The sequence below is a fragment of the Phasianus colchicus genome, chromosome 14, assembly GCF_987193195.1.
Source record: "Phasianus colchicus chromosome 14, bPhaCol1.hap1.1, whole genome shotgun sequence".
In the NCBI taxonomy this organism is placed as follows: Eukaryota; Metazoa; Chordata; class Aves; order Galliformes; family Phasianidae; genus Phasianus; species Phasianus colchicus.
In genome coordinates, this window is record NC_143449.1 from 17,170,385 (window position 1) to 17,184,435 (window position 14,051).

At 44.8% G+C, this 14,051-nt stretch overlaps 2 long non-coding RNA genes across 2 annotated transcripts in view; one reads left to right on the forward strand and one right to left on the reverse strand.

Moving 5' to 3' along the window:
- The window catches only part of LOC149916045 (uncharacterized), a 72,839-nt gene extending 65,725 nt beyond the window's left edge, over positions 1-7,114 (forward strand). Inside the window, exon 3 of the long non-coding RNA XR_016471155.1 lies at positions 6,991-7,114. This is a non-coding gene — a long non-coding RNA (uncharacterized LOC149916045). The remainder of the gene's footprint in view (positions 1-6,990) is intronic.
- Positions 1-12,914, reverse strand: part of LOC116229431 (uncharacterized) — a 34,729-nt gene extending 21,815 nt beyond the window's left edge. The window contains exon 1 of the long non-coding RNA XR_016471154.1: positions 12,610-12,914. This is a non-coding gene — a long non-coding RNA (uncharacterized LOC116229431). The remainder of the gene's footprint in view (positions 1-12,609) is intronic.
- Positions 12,915-14,051: the final 1,137 nt, after the last annotated feature.

Genomic DNA, 14,051 nt, shown 5'->3' on the forward strand with positions numbered 1-14,051 from the left:
AGCGAGGGAACAAATACACTTCAATAGCTGCTTTAAATCCCTGATGTTCTCAGATGGCCCTGTCTCATCTTCCAGAGAACAACAGTGGTGTCTCCTACTGCATGTAATGTATTTTCTATACCCTTTGAAACTCAGAATATATCTAATACCTTTCTGGATCAAACCCTTTTTGAAATTCTAAGCCACAAGAAATGGCTATTCCCAGACTTGTTGGCATCAAAGAAGCCGAACAAACATTTCCTGTCTGCAAACCCAACCAGGAAATCTTTCCAGCAGCAAAGCGATTCATGGCAAGTTCCATATCTTTCAGCACCTTTACATTTTATATTCATGAGTTACACGGATGTTATTTGAAATAGAACATTATTCCTGTCTCCATAATCACATTGTGTTTAGAGGCTGTCAGGAGACATTATTGAAGTCCTCATGAAACGCAGTCATGAGAGAGCAAAGGGGTGGTTGGCTTTGTTAGTTACACTGAATATTCTTGGGCAGCTCCGCTCCTCAGTCTCCTACAGATCTTCCAATGGTTTAATTGCAGCTTAGAAAACTAAATAGAAAGCTCAGCCTTGTGCATGGCAGGCTGTGGTTCCTGCACAGAACACAGTGGTGACACTGAGAGGTGCTGTGATTAATGCATTGTGAGCTCATGCGCTGCAATCGCATGAAGTCCTTGCAGGACATCAGCTGTGTTAATTAGTAGATGAGGAAAATCTGTATGTCTTTACTCCTTCCTGTGCTTTACCTCATCTCCTTCACTGCCTCGGCCTTTCTCTGCCAATAAAGGCATTTTCCTCACAGAGCTTTACCAACAAACCTTCCCAACAGAAATGCATTTTGTTCAGGCATCAAACAATAGAATCAGACCTCTAGAATACATTTTCAAACATTTCCACAATGAAAGAAACCACTTACTAGAAAAACCACTACTTGGTGACCGTAAATTTGTTTCATCATAGAATTGCTTGAGTTGGAAGAGACCCTTAAAGGCCATCTGGTTCAACTCCCTGCACTCAACAGGGACACCCACATCTCCATTGGGTGCTCAGAACCCATTCAGCCTGACCTTGGGTGTCTGTAGGGATGGGAAACCACCAGCTCTCTGGGCAACCTGTGTCACTGCCTCACCACCCTTACTGTAAATCAATAACAACAAAGAAACATCTTCCTTATATCCAATCTAAATCTCCCCCTTTTTCAGTTTGAAACCATTTCCCCTTGTCCTATCACATCAGTCCCTGCTAAAAAATCCCATCCCCCTCCCTTCTAACAGCCCCTTCAGATACTGAAAGGCAGGGCACTGAGCAGTGTTCTCTCTGGAAGGTCAGCCCAGCTACCTGCCTGATGCTGCTCCCATGCAGATCATTAATAATTTTTGCCAGCTTCTTCAGCACAGATGAGATTCAGATCCCACATTTGTGTAGGGAGCTACTTTTATGAGCCCATTCATCAAAAGCCTAGGAGAATTTGTCAGCACAACAGGCAAATAAAAATTCTCAAAGAGTCCCCTTCTGCAATCCCCATCAGACAGCAGAGAATTCCCTGCAGAAATCTAAAGAGCACGTTATAATTCAAATTAAACCTAAGTATAAATTGGAATTTTTAGCTTAAAATCCGTTATAAAGTGGCAATCTGAGTGAAGGGCAGGAGGGTGTTTAAGGATGGAGCTACACAACCTTGTCTCACTATGAGGGTTTTTCTGTTGCTTGAAAACCACAGCACAGAGGTGCCCCAGTGCTGCTCCACTGTTACCCTGCAGTAACTGCTCACACCTTGCAATGCAGCACACAGCTGCCTCTGGTTTGCAGAGCTTCTAGAAGGCAATCATCTGTCCACCTGTATCATCCACACCTTAAACATTTGCTGTTTGTTAGGTATAATTTGCAGCCTATTATCCCCATGTTTAAAAGTTTTTCCTTATTTCCTCCTGTTATTCGTAATTTCATATAACTCTATTATTAACAAACATCATTCAATCTGTCCCAGCTCTGGGAGAAGCAGAGCCTTTCCCTGTACTCATGCTATCAGTGAATGAGGTTATTTCCATAAAGCCAGGGAGAACTGGAGTTTTTCTCCTCCTGGTTACACTCACCATGCATGCTGTCAGCCCTAATTCCTCACCAAGAATTCAGTGTCAGGAAAGAGCAGGCTTGTTATCCTCTTTCCCTTCCTCCTTGGACTGCATGTCCCATCACCAAGGCATATTCTTAGCAAAACCTACCTGTCTTTATTCACCCAATGCCAGAACTTCCCAGCCCCCAGATGACAGAGAATCCCACAGCTTAATCCTGACCCAGTGTGAAAAGAGCTGAGAAAACCTCACTGTGCCTCCAGACCAAGCACCCCATTGCTCTAGCAAGTAAATAAATCCCACGCAATAACCCATTAATGCCTCACATTTTGTGCTTTTCAGCATTCTCACATTAATTGCCAAATTATATTAACATTTAAAAGAGAAGGGGAACAAGAATGTCACCTTGGTTGCCAGGGAACCTTGAGAAGCAGAACTCCTTTCAGCCTGCCTGCTAACTGAGGTGTGGGGCTGCTGCCCCACAGAGAGACTGCTATTTCACAGCACTCTGCAAGACTGCAAATTTAAGAAATCATGGGAGAAGGTCAACACTGCAAATCCCTGGTGCCTCCAGGCACCATAGATATCTTGCTTCTCCGTGGAAAGAATTGCATAGCATTCAGAACAGCTTTGCTAGATGAGCGCATCATTTGCCAGTGACCCTATATAGGATGTGGGGGTTCCCAAAAAGGAGCTAGGACTGTCTTTGGAAGAACAAACACATTACAAATCCCACAGTGTCTGAATTTTCTTGTTCTCATGGTGGTTTTTTTTCTGTCTCAAAATAGGATTTTCTAGTGGCTTAAGCTCCCAGCAACAGCCTAGGGAGTTGAATCAGATCACAGATATGTGTATATAAATGGTTCTGCAGAATTGTGTAGAAAGTCAAAATGACACGACCGTGGTGAAATCATAACATATTGGTTTAATGCAACTCCAGCCATTTACTGTGGCAGCAGGGGCTAACTTCAATACGAAATACATATTCATTAGCACTGGAAGTGATTATAAATCCCCTGTGCTTGCAAGAGCAGCAGCATAGCCCCCAGATGCCTCCTCATTTCCCCGGGCAGCTCCAGTGCTGCAGACCAGGAGCAGCACAACTGGAGAAGTGCAAATACATGCTCAGGGCCAGGGAGACACAGAGCTGCAGAAGGTCAGGGCCAGCCCTGCTCCTACAACCCCTGTGCACCTCTGCATTCCCACCCCAGCTCCAAACCCACAGCGAGACAGCGCTGAGTCAGCGTGCCAAGAAGATCCATGTCCTAATTATCCAGCATCCCTAGCATGGCAAAAAAGACCCCCAAAATGACATATTTTCCCTATTTTTTTTTTTTTTTTTAAATTGTCAGCATTGTTTGGTTTTTTTTCCCTCCCCATCGAAGCACTCTGGCTAATTTTGCCTGGCAATCACATCTCATTTGTTTAATAATGACAGGGAATATTTGTGGGTGGCAACAACTTACAGTGCTTTGATGTCTGTTAGGTAACAGAAGGAAAGGTACCCGCAGCAGGAGATGGCAATGATCAGAAGAAACAGAGTTTCAGGGGATTAACATATTCCATCACATTGTCCTCCAGTTTCCAACACTGTGTGGATTACAGCCCAAGTGCCCACTGATAAATCACCGTCAGGGCACTGGAGAGTGCAGCAACACTCACATGGCTGCACCAGCAAAACCTGGTCAGCTTCTGAGCTGTCACTAACACCGCATTCATCTCTGATGGATGATGCTCTGGCAAAGCTTCTTCCTCGTTGTCATGACCTGAAGAAGAGAGCTTGGCTCACTGACGAGCTTACAATTAAGATGCTTGGACAAAGAAACTGCAGCTGCTTGGAGTTTTAGAGGAGAATGTCTCAAAGAGCAGGAGCAAAAAAAACTGCTTTTCATCACTGCAATTTCCAGAAGCTTGCTAGGCATCTCCATTTGAGAGGAAGGCTGCAATTGTCAGTGAAATCATAGGCAGAAAAGCCCACATCCTTGCAAAAGTCCCCTTGTGCACCAGGCTGTGTGAGCTCACAGACCCCAAGAGCACACAGAGCTCAAGCAAACCCAGCACATCCTCCTTAGCACTGCTTTTTGGGACGGGGACCATTGGTCATTCCCAATGTTTTCTAAGCCACATTTAACAACATGTTTGGATGCACTGTTCCTCATGCAACTATCTCCTTAATTTGTATGGTCATAGAATAAATTAGGTGAGAACATGCCTTGTGGCCCTTCTCCACCCATCTTCAAGATGCCCCTTGGTCCTTCCTCCTTGTAACCCAATTCTTTGAGTTGTTAGAGAATCGTGAAATCATTAAGGCTGGAAAAGACCACAAACATCACTAAATCCAACCCCAGTCCACCCCACCATGCCCATAGCCACGTCCCACAGTGCTACATCTCCACTGTTCTTGAACACCTCCAGGGATGGTGACCCCACCACGCACGGGGCAGCTGCATCACTGCAGCACCACTCTGTCTGAGAAGACTTTTCCTAACCCCAGTCTGAACCTCTGCTGGCACAACTTGAGGCCATCACCTCTCATTCTATCACTGTTACCCAGGAGCAAAGGCTCACCCCCATCTCACAACAACCTCCTTTCAGGAAGTTGCAATTTGTCCATCCTTCATCTATATCCAGGCTGAGCAGTTCCTTCAGCCCTCAGCACGCTCCACACGTAATATAAAAACACCAAACAAAGAAAAGCAAATAAACAGTAAAACACACAAACCGACCACACAGGAAATTCAGAATAAAAACGCCTGCTAACTCTCTTATCTCCAACTTATATCATTAAAGTTTCAACTTCTTAAATATATTCCACACTCTCAGCCTTTCTCTGAATTTATATGCTTGGTTATAACTTGGGGGAAAAACAAAACAAAACAAACCTTTAAGGTTTTTTTTAAGGGTTTTGCCAAGGCAAAATGTTAACACTGTTATTCCGGCTCAGACTTCCAGCACTTTTAGAAATTGCAAATTTCCTCATGCTAATCCTGCTCATTCATATTAATGCACGGGAGATCAGCACTCGTCTGATCAAAATGCATGCTCAGTGTTGTGGGCTTATTTATTTTAAATAAGGTTTATCATCAGAATGCAACATTAAGAGAACATTAATGCTGCAAAGGCAGCAAGGCTTGCTGAATTGCTTTGTGGGTACTTAAACCAGTCTTAGGACAACTTTATCCAGAATACATCAGGAGTTAATCAAGTGGTTTGTGGGAATTACAGAGCGGGGAATTAGGAGACATACAGGACACAGAGTCTGTGCCCATTAAAATGATAATCTTTGAGTGATTTGGTAAAGGAACATTAATCCAGAAAGGGAGAAAATTGTATCAGAAGTACCCCAAAGTGTCACAAGATATCTGAGGATGCAGCCTAAAGTCTCTTTGTGTCATTTTGTTTTACATAGGGGAACAAAGTCAATTGGCTCACAGTACTCTTCAAAACCTGTCACAAATGACAAGGTACAAAAATTAATTTAAAGGTCCACCTGAAGTCACTTCTGCAAAGATTAAAAATATGTATTTTTGGAAAAATGACACCGATATATTAGCTCAGAGAAGGCACAAGAGATAAGGGCAAAGGCTGCAGCTTTGTGCATTCCAGATGGATGTTGTTCTTATTCTTACACATTGCATGGGTGCTTGAGACACAGCATCAAGAAGCTAGGAGAGATGGACATGGTTTGATTGGTACTACCACTCCCTCCTCCCTACAAAAGGAATTTAAGGCTTGCAAAGTTGATTACATTCTGTCAAATGTGTTTTATATTTTTAGTTTGGTATATCAGTTATTTTCTTTTCCACTGCCAGTGAAGACATCCATCCCATACAGGAACCCAAATTCAGCTGCTTAAGGAGTTGGAAACAAGAAAAGGCAGGCAAGGCTGAAACTGCTCAGACAATTTTATGGGAATTGCACAGTCCATCTTCAGAGCACCTTTTAAGCCCTTCACCTGACCTGATTTTATTGTCATTTCCATGACTATCCTAGAAAATATTGACTTCTTCAGTATATTTCAATTTCTCTCATTGCTAGATCTGATCTCAGGAAGCTCTGAGAACCTCAGCCATTATCAGAATGAAGCTCCACACTCATTATTCCAGCCTGTTTCTGCAATGTTCTCAAGTAATGAAGCACAGCACATAATCTGGCTGGTCATTTAGCTCCAGAGGACAGAAAGACAGAATTAAATAATAGCAGAACTTGCACTCCTATCAAAAAGATATTTTTGGGCCCTTCCAAAGAATGGATTTTTCTCCACAGTTTAATTTGCTATCCCTGAGGAATCTATACATCCGGATCTGGACAATCACAAGAGCAAAAGCCATTGAATTTGATGAGCCAAAGTTAAAGGTTTTTCTTATTTTTTTTTAACTCCCTACAGGATTGGTGGCACTTTGTGTTTCACCTAAAAGTCATTTCAACCAGCCTGCATAGCAGCCCCAGCAAGGCTCCCTTCTCCTTGCTCCAGTGCTGAGGGACAGGGTCCCTACTTAAATCAAGCTCACGCTTCATTAAAACTTCTTAGAGCAGTCCTGCACAGCAGGGCACTGCCCAAAGCTAAGAAGGTTCCATCAAATTGGAAACCAAGAGCTCCCCAGTGTGCCTGGAGCAGCCCGGAGCAGGCAGATGTTGGGCAGTCAATGGAAAGTCCCCCAGTGTTCTCACCAGGCTTGAGTCAGGGCTTGAATTATTTCAGTTCATGGGAGGAACCCTCTGTGGGCAATGTAGAAAATGGAGTTGCCCATAAGGGGCTGTCCTAAGGGAAGGGTTCACAAAATCTCCATTATATGAATAAACTCATGCTCTTCTTCGCTGAACGTTTTATTTTGGGTCTGCAGTGTTTTGTTTTTTGAAGCAAACGCTATAAGGAAAGAGTTGTGACAACACATGTTTGTCATTCTCCCATTTTCCAGCTCTAAAAAGAGTGGTGAGACCACCTGCATGCAAGCTAAGCCATCATACACATCACCTCATCATCCTAACATGGAGATGTTTGATCACAACAACATCTGCAAGAAAACTGATGAACCACTGCACAGCCCTCACCATCACGAGGACAGAACAATTACCAGCACTGAAGCATCTTCATAAATGCAGCCTTTGGGAAGCTGCTGGAGATGGGACTGAAATAGCAGCTCGTTAAGAGCCTCCTTACAGCCAATCCATGGACATTTTTTTAATGTCCTAGTTAACACTGATGGCCAACATTAGCAAACCCAGCCGTCCATGGCAGAGCACCTGGGTTAGGGCTCATCCATGCACACTGCCAAGCACTTGCAATAGAAACCAGCTGCTGGGTTTGCTCCCACAAGGAGCTTGGCTGGGGCAGCAGCACTGATCCACCAGCCATGGAGAGCTCATTTTGTGCATTTCTTTTTTCCTTTTTGCCCTAATTTTTGCACCGTTCTGTCCTGTCTCTTTCCCCTCTCGCATACACAGCCTTAAAGGAAATGAAGCCTCGGTGGTTGGCTGCTAATTAACAGCTGGGAAGGGCAGGAGCACTGCAGGTCTGACAAACAACACGATGCAGCACAGAGCATCCCACACAGCACTGCATTCCTATAGAGGACACAACACTGCTCTGGGGCAGCCCTGACAGCACGCATGAAGCAGCTCTGCATTTCACCTCCCAGCACCAAGGGCTTTCTGGTAGGTGAAACTCCACAATGGCTGTGATTAAGAATCATCTTTTAAAGGCTTTACAAATTAGCTGCAGCTTTAAATATTAGCAATTGGCAACCATGCTCAGAAGGCAGTGCAGCCCTGGCTGAAGTTTTTTGAGCTTGCAAAGACCTGGGGTTGTGTTTGGTTGTTGGTTTTTAACAGTTCCCATCAGATAGCAGGACACTGGGACCAAACTGGCTGTAAGCAGAGGGTCAAATAGCAATTTCCTCCCTCTGTTATCAGGCTTTGGGCTCTCCTTTTTTGCAGAATTCGTGGGTCAGTTCAGTAAGACACAGCTCTGAGCCAAAGAAAGGAACTCTGATTCTCTTGGGAGTTCTTTTTGTTTGGGTTGTTTCAAATCCAGCAGCTGAAAGTTGCATACATGAGAGCTGCAGGGTTTAAAAGGAAGACTACAAATCTGCTGTCATTTGAAGTTAACCACGAAGACAGCAAATGCTTTCACTTCTCATGGGAACAGAGGGGCTTTGGAGAGTTGATTCTCTTTTTTTTCCCTTTGTAATTTGTTTTGCATGATTCAATCAATCCAAACTGCCTTTGCTGGACAGAAGCGCAAAGAATCTCTTCTCCCTTCTCATTATAGGGCATTTACCTCTGTAGTAACACAAGGACCGAGGTTAGGAGAGATTACATTGCACCCAACAAACTTCTGGTGGTGATTCCAGAGTGAAAGGAAGAGGTCGCGATCCGCAGACCAAACCAGAACAAAAAACCCTGTGATTAAATGTCAAACTGCACAGTGAGAGCAACACATGTATTCACACACACGTGCATAGAAGCTCCCTGCTTTCAGAAGTTCTCTGGCTACAGGAACATTCAGGCAAATCAGCACTCAGAGCAAATTGTTCAAAAAGCACCTACATGTTCAGTAGCATGGCAGCATATCATAGGATTAGATGCAACTTGGCCTCACCTATAATGATCTCACGAATAAAGACAATCATGATGGACTAGTTAATTACAGCTTTCCTATTCAACAAGAATGATACTACTCTGCTTTAATTTTAACAGCAGAAAGAGGTGGTAGAGAATAAAAGGAAAACCAGGTAAGAAATGTATGATTTTGTTAAATTAATCAGTGGTTTTGCCAACCCCCAGCTGACATTCGTAGAAAGGAGGACATTTCATGCAAATGATCCCAGCAATTACTGCCTTTCAGCAGTCAGCACCCAGTTTGTTCCACAGGGCCATTACCTGTCTTTCTATGTGCTGTGGAGCGAGTGTTGTGGTTCCATCTCCTACACACAGCCAAGTGATTGCTGTCCCCAGTCTGCACCCTTCAGCAGTGATTTGCTCTGATCTGTGCAAGGGCACTCTGTGTATCTGCTGCTACACCACTAAACGAGCAGAAATTGGGCAGACATGGGAGATAAAGATATTGCCCTAATGAATTACGTTTCTGTTTATCCATTACAGAGGAATCTGAATTGAATGCTCATTTCCTCCTCCCCCAAACACCAGCTTGTGTGTGCTGTTACCTATGAGAGCAGCAGAGCAGTGAGATGCCTGAACCCACAGCACTGGGGAGCACGGCTCAGCTCCTTTCTGCCTCCATCTCTCCTTGCTTTAACTTTCCACCAAGCCAACTCAGCACAGCGTTCAGCTGTGCCCACGCTGTGGCTGTCAGTGCAATTCAGGGTACTGTTATCTTGGGATATAGGAGCTGCTGCCCTCAACACTTGGAAAAAATCACCTTAACATTTCGTGCCATCGTTTTGTTTGCCTTTGCTCCACGTGGCTTCCATCCTTTGGGCCTTTTTCACACCCCCCCAGTGAGCTGAAAGCAGAAGGGAACAGCACTGAATTTCATATTTTGTTACATCAGAAACGTGATGCAGCTCTGCATCAAGCAAGAGGATGACCTTGTCACAGCCAACCCCAGATGGGCACAGCCCTAGCACTGCTGCAGTCCCTGATACATGAGGTGACCTCAGCAGTGCCTGCATCCTGGCACCCACACCTTTATTTGCTTTCACAGTGGTTTGCAGGGGCTCTGAGAATTCAAAAGCATTTGGTTGTGGTATGAGGAGTTCTGCCCTCACTAGAGGGATGCTCATTTTGGGTGCAAGCCTCACTTTCTTTTGAGCCATTCTGGCCAGCTTTTCAGCCTTTCCTCCTACTCTCAAAAAGAAAAGCATCTCACTTTCTTTGTTGCAGCATGGGACAAAAATGGCTTTGGAGAATCTGGCTGTGCCCACCAAATAAAGCCCCACCACCTGCCAGCCCCTGCCATCCCAGCACGGAGTCTGTCACACTGCTCTGCTCCCACTTCCCCATGTCACAGGGAGACAGATGGTGCAGAGGAATTTTCAACCAGCTCCTGGGCAGGCTCTCTCAAGGAGGGAGATATGCAATGATAGAGGAGCAGACTGACAGAAAGGCATCACAAAGCAAGATTTTGATAAATTTTTGCAGAATACCCAGCAACCTTTAATACCAAGGAACTGATGAGCAGATTGGCAGGGGATGCATAGAGCAAACGCTTTGCTCCATGCGCCATCCATGTAACAGTAATTTTGAACAATTGCAAAGCTGTCCACCGTCCTGTTTAAAACTTCAGCTATTTTCCCCATGAATCACAAGGTGACAAACTTGCCTACCAGCTCAGGACAGTGATCCAGCAGCGGGCTGAGCCCTGCACAAAGCCCCACTGCCTTATAAAAGCTCTCTGAACTCTCATGTCCACTAGTGGATCATAATGCAGGACTGGGATTTTTGTGCTGTCTGCCATGAATTTGACTTATTTCCTTTAGAAATGCTACAGCTGTGAATCCAAGAAACATTAGCCTGTGTTTAGAGGGGAGAAGAAGTGAAATAACTGAATGGATGTCTCTGTCATGCTCAGAGCTCTCAGTGTGGGAAGCACCTACAGAGGCTGCAACCTAGAGCCAGAGAAAACGTCCTCTATATTAGTCAGCTTCTTACCATTGAAGCATTTAACATGTGATATATATTACACACATAGCAAAGCATGTCCTGATTGATCACCATCACACAGGACAGGGAGTTAACAAATGATGAATTCCCAATCTGCAAACCCAGGCAGTTCCCAGAAGCAGTAGAAAAAGAAAAGATGACTCAGACAGGTGGTTTGATAGATCACCATCCAGATGGAACTGAAAGCACTCCATGGCTTTGGGGATGAAGATGCACGGACTTAACCATACCAAATATTAAGTTATCCATAGCCATTACAAGACTTATAGTAACTGAGGATCCCTCCTGAAACCATAACAAAGGAGCATCTAGCTGCAAAGCACACAAAGCAAGACCCCTCAGAAGATGAGCAGAGGAAACCTGCAGTGTTCTACTGCACCATGAGTAGGGACACTCACTGCCAACACCTCCCCAGCTCCAGTGAAGGAGCTGGACTCATTTCTCCCAGTTGAGTCCATCTTTCTCTTGAAAATGCATGAAGAGCCTTCCTGACAAATCATCTTCTTCCCCATAAAATTGCTTAATCAAGATTTCCCCATGCAGCTGGCTTATTTGCATCCTCCCTATTGCATTAATATATGCAAACGGATGGCGCTGCTGATGCAAGCAAAGGAATAAAAGGTCACTGAAGCAAGTTTAATTAAAAAGAAAGCCTGAACTTGAGCAAGAGTTAGCTAAACGGAGACATATTGATTAGCAGAACTAGTTTTAATTATTACAAGACAACCACAAGTTTACTTTGATATTGAACAGAGACAGTCCTTCAGATCACACTATCTCATCTCTCTGACATTTCCAACCACTTGGGAGATCAGTTAAGCTAAAAACACCAGATAAATAGCTGTGAGCAAGCAGAGGTCTGCAGCCTGACACAGGCAGAGCCCCTTCTGTGCTGAGAGATCAAAGCAGATGCTGCTATACAGCATCTTTCTGTGGGCCAGCAAGGCCACAGCCATCTGTGTAACACCATACAGGCACCTCAAAGAAGTAGACAATCTGGGCAGGAAAATCTAATCTATATTTTTTTCTTTGAACCTTAGTATCCATAGGACAAACCGAGGGATAGATAGTCAGCTGTCCCATCCTTGCACAGAGTGAAGGGCAGTGGGACACCTCTGGGATGGTGACCTATCCAAGAGCAGGCTGCTTCTCCCATCACCTGCACAGCACATCCCTGAGACCCAGCAAACATTTTAGGGTGATGTTTTTAAATACACCTTTCCCCAGGGTAAAGAGTCACATCCACCAAAGCTCACATTTTCTCTGTTTAACCCTCTTCTTCCTCAAAGTACCCTTTTTTTTTTTTTCTGTAGCAAATGAGAGAGATTGACTGCATGTTAGCTCCATCACACGTGTGACATGACAGGGAAGCAGTTGCTAAGCGACTACCTTGGGGGTGAGGGACACTTCATAGAAATGTTTGCAGTCATCCATGAAGATGCACACACTGAGGTCTGATTCTGATGCAATAGAGGCAAAGAAATGAGCCCAACCTCTGCACTGTAGGTGAGGTTTAATCGAGAAGAAACTGCTCCCAGTGACTCGTTTCAATATCCTGAACAATCTGATAATCAATGAGACAGAGAAGAAACACAGAGCACCTGGAAAACAGGTGAGACTTCTTATTATACCCAACTCCTGGGTAAGAGCAAAAAATGAGGGCAAAATGCCTGAGCAAAATGGGGAGATACCATCAGATGTGAAAAGCTAATTGAAATTATCCCAGTATAAGTACAATAATTAAGCTGACACTTAATTCTGATAGCAGCTAATTCTCCTCTGAAGGAACCTGCCCTGCAGCAGCAGCCAGGCAGCATGCCTGCCACCCAGCCCTCACCACCCAGCATCTGCACTATTATGAGAACAGACACTGCTGTTCTGAAAGAGGCACCAAGCCTCTGTTTTTCACTTACCTTTATATCCTCCAGTTCCCTCCTACTCGCCTCAGCTCCTGCCCAGCAGCATCAAGCATCCTTTCTCTCTATGCCTCGCACTCACTTTTATTGGGTCCTTCCAGCTCTTCCCTGAGTCCATTGGCTACAGCTTGTATTTTCCAGCTGATCTTTCTGAGCCGGAGGGCCAAACCCAGCTGGAGCTCATCTCCACGAGCCCTGTGCCCTGCGGTCAGCTTTGACCACGGCCCCTGGAAGTGCCTGAAGTCAATCACCCGCAGGCTGCAGTGATTAGCAGAGATTGCACTTAGATCAGCAGCAGCCTTGTGGAGCTCAGGAGCTTTGATTTTGCTCGACAGGAGAAAGAGATGTGAAAAATATTCCAGGCATAATCTCAGCCAGTCAGGTACATTTTAAAGAGATAAAAAGAGCGAAGATTTTTTTGTTGTGAGTGGAAGTGATTTACTTATTTTTCACAGGACTGAATGAAGCACCCAGGGATGAAGTAAACGGTGTGCTGAAGGCACCTGACCTAACATTCACAGCAGGAATAGGAAGAAATTCAGCTGGTGCTTTGAGCTGGTGCAGAGGACAGAGGGAAGCTCCACCCAATTGAGGAGCTTTTGCAATGAGAACTCACAATTTAAAGAGAGGAGAGGCTGGGTCTCTAGAATCATAACAGCTGAAAAGATCTCTAAGGTCCCCAAGTCCAACCCCAACCCACCATGCCCATAGCCACGTCCCTCAGTGCCACATCCCTATGGATCTGGATCTGTGCTGGTGCCTCACCTCTTTCAGAGTAGAATATGTTCCTAATATCCAACCCATTCGATTACATCTCTAAGCAACAGCTAACAAAACGCTTTCCAGATTATGGGTGAAAGCAGAGATGAGGTGAGGGTACACGTGGTGCCCACAGCACAGGTTGGGGGAGCTGCTCTGGGTGTGATGGTGGACAAGAAGTCACAGTCTCCCCACGGTGCCCTATCATTCACCAGGCAGCTCCTGTGAGACTTCCTGAACACCGCTGCACGCTTTTCAAGTTGCAGTCATTAAAATGCAGGCTGAGTCCCTGCTGGCTTCCCTTGGCTAAGTCAAGAGAGCTAAAATCCACTCGTAAGTACTCTTAAAGTTCAGTCGCTGCTGTTTGTACAGAGCTGTGCCGCAGAGCCAAGAACAAAGCATCTCAGTGTCAAGAAATCAAGGAGCCTGTCCAAAATCTCCCACGGTGGCAATCAGCTTAATCTCTATCTGAAAAGTGTATAAAAATGTGAACAGGGTTGTTTTGTTATTTTTTTTTTCCAGCCTTTCAAATCAACACATTTAAAAATAATACGTACGGCTTTTTTTCTTTCTTGCGTGTGACTTCAGCTCTTTGAGTTATCTCCATAACTACAGGCAGAGCTGAGCTGTCTGCAGGATGAGCTTCCCCACATGCAGCACCTAGATTGCCCTGTCCTGGG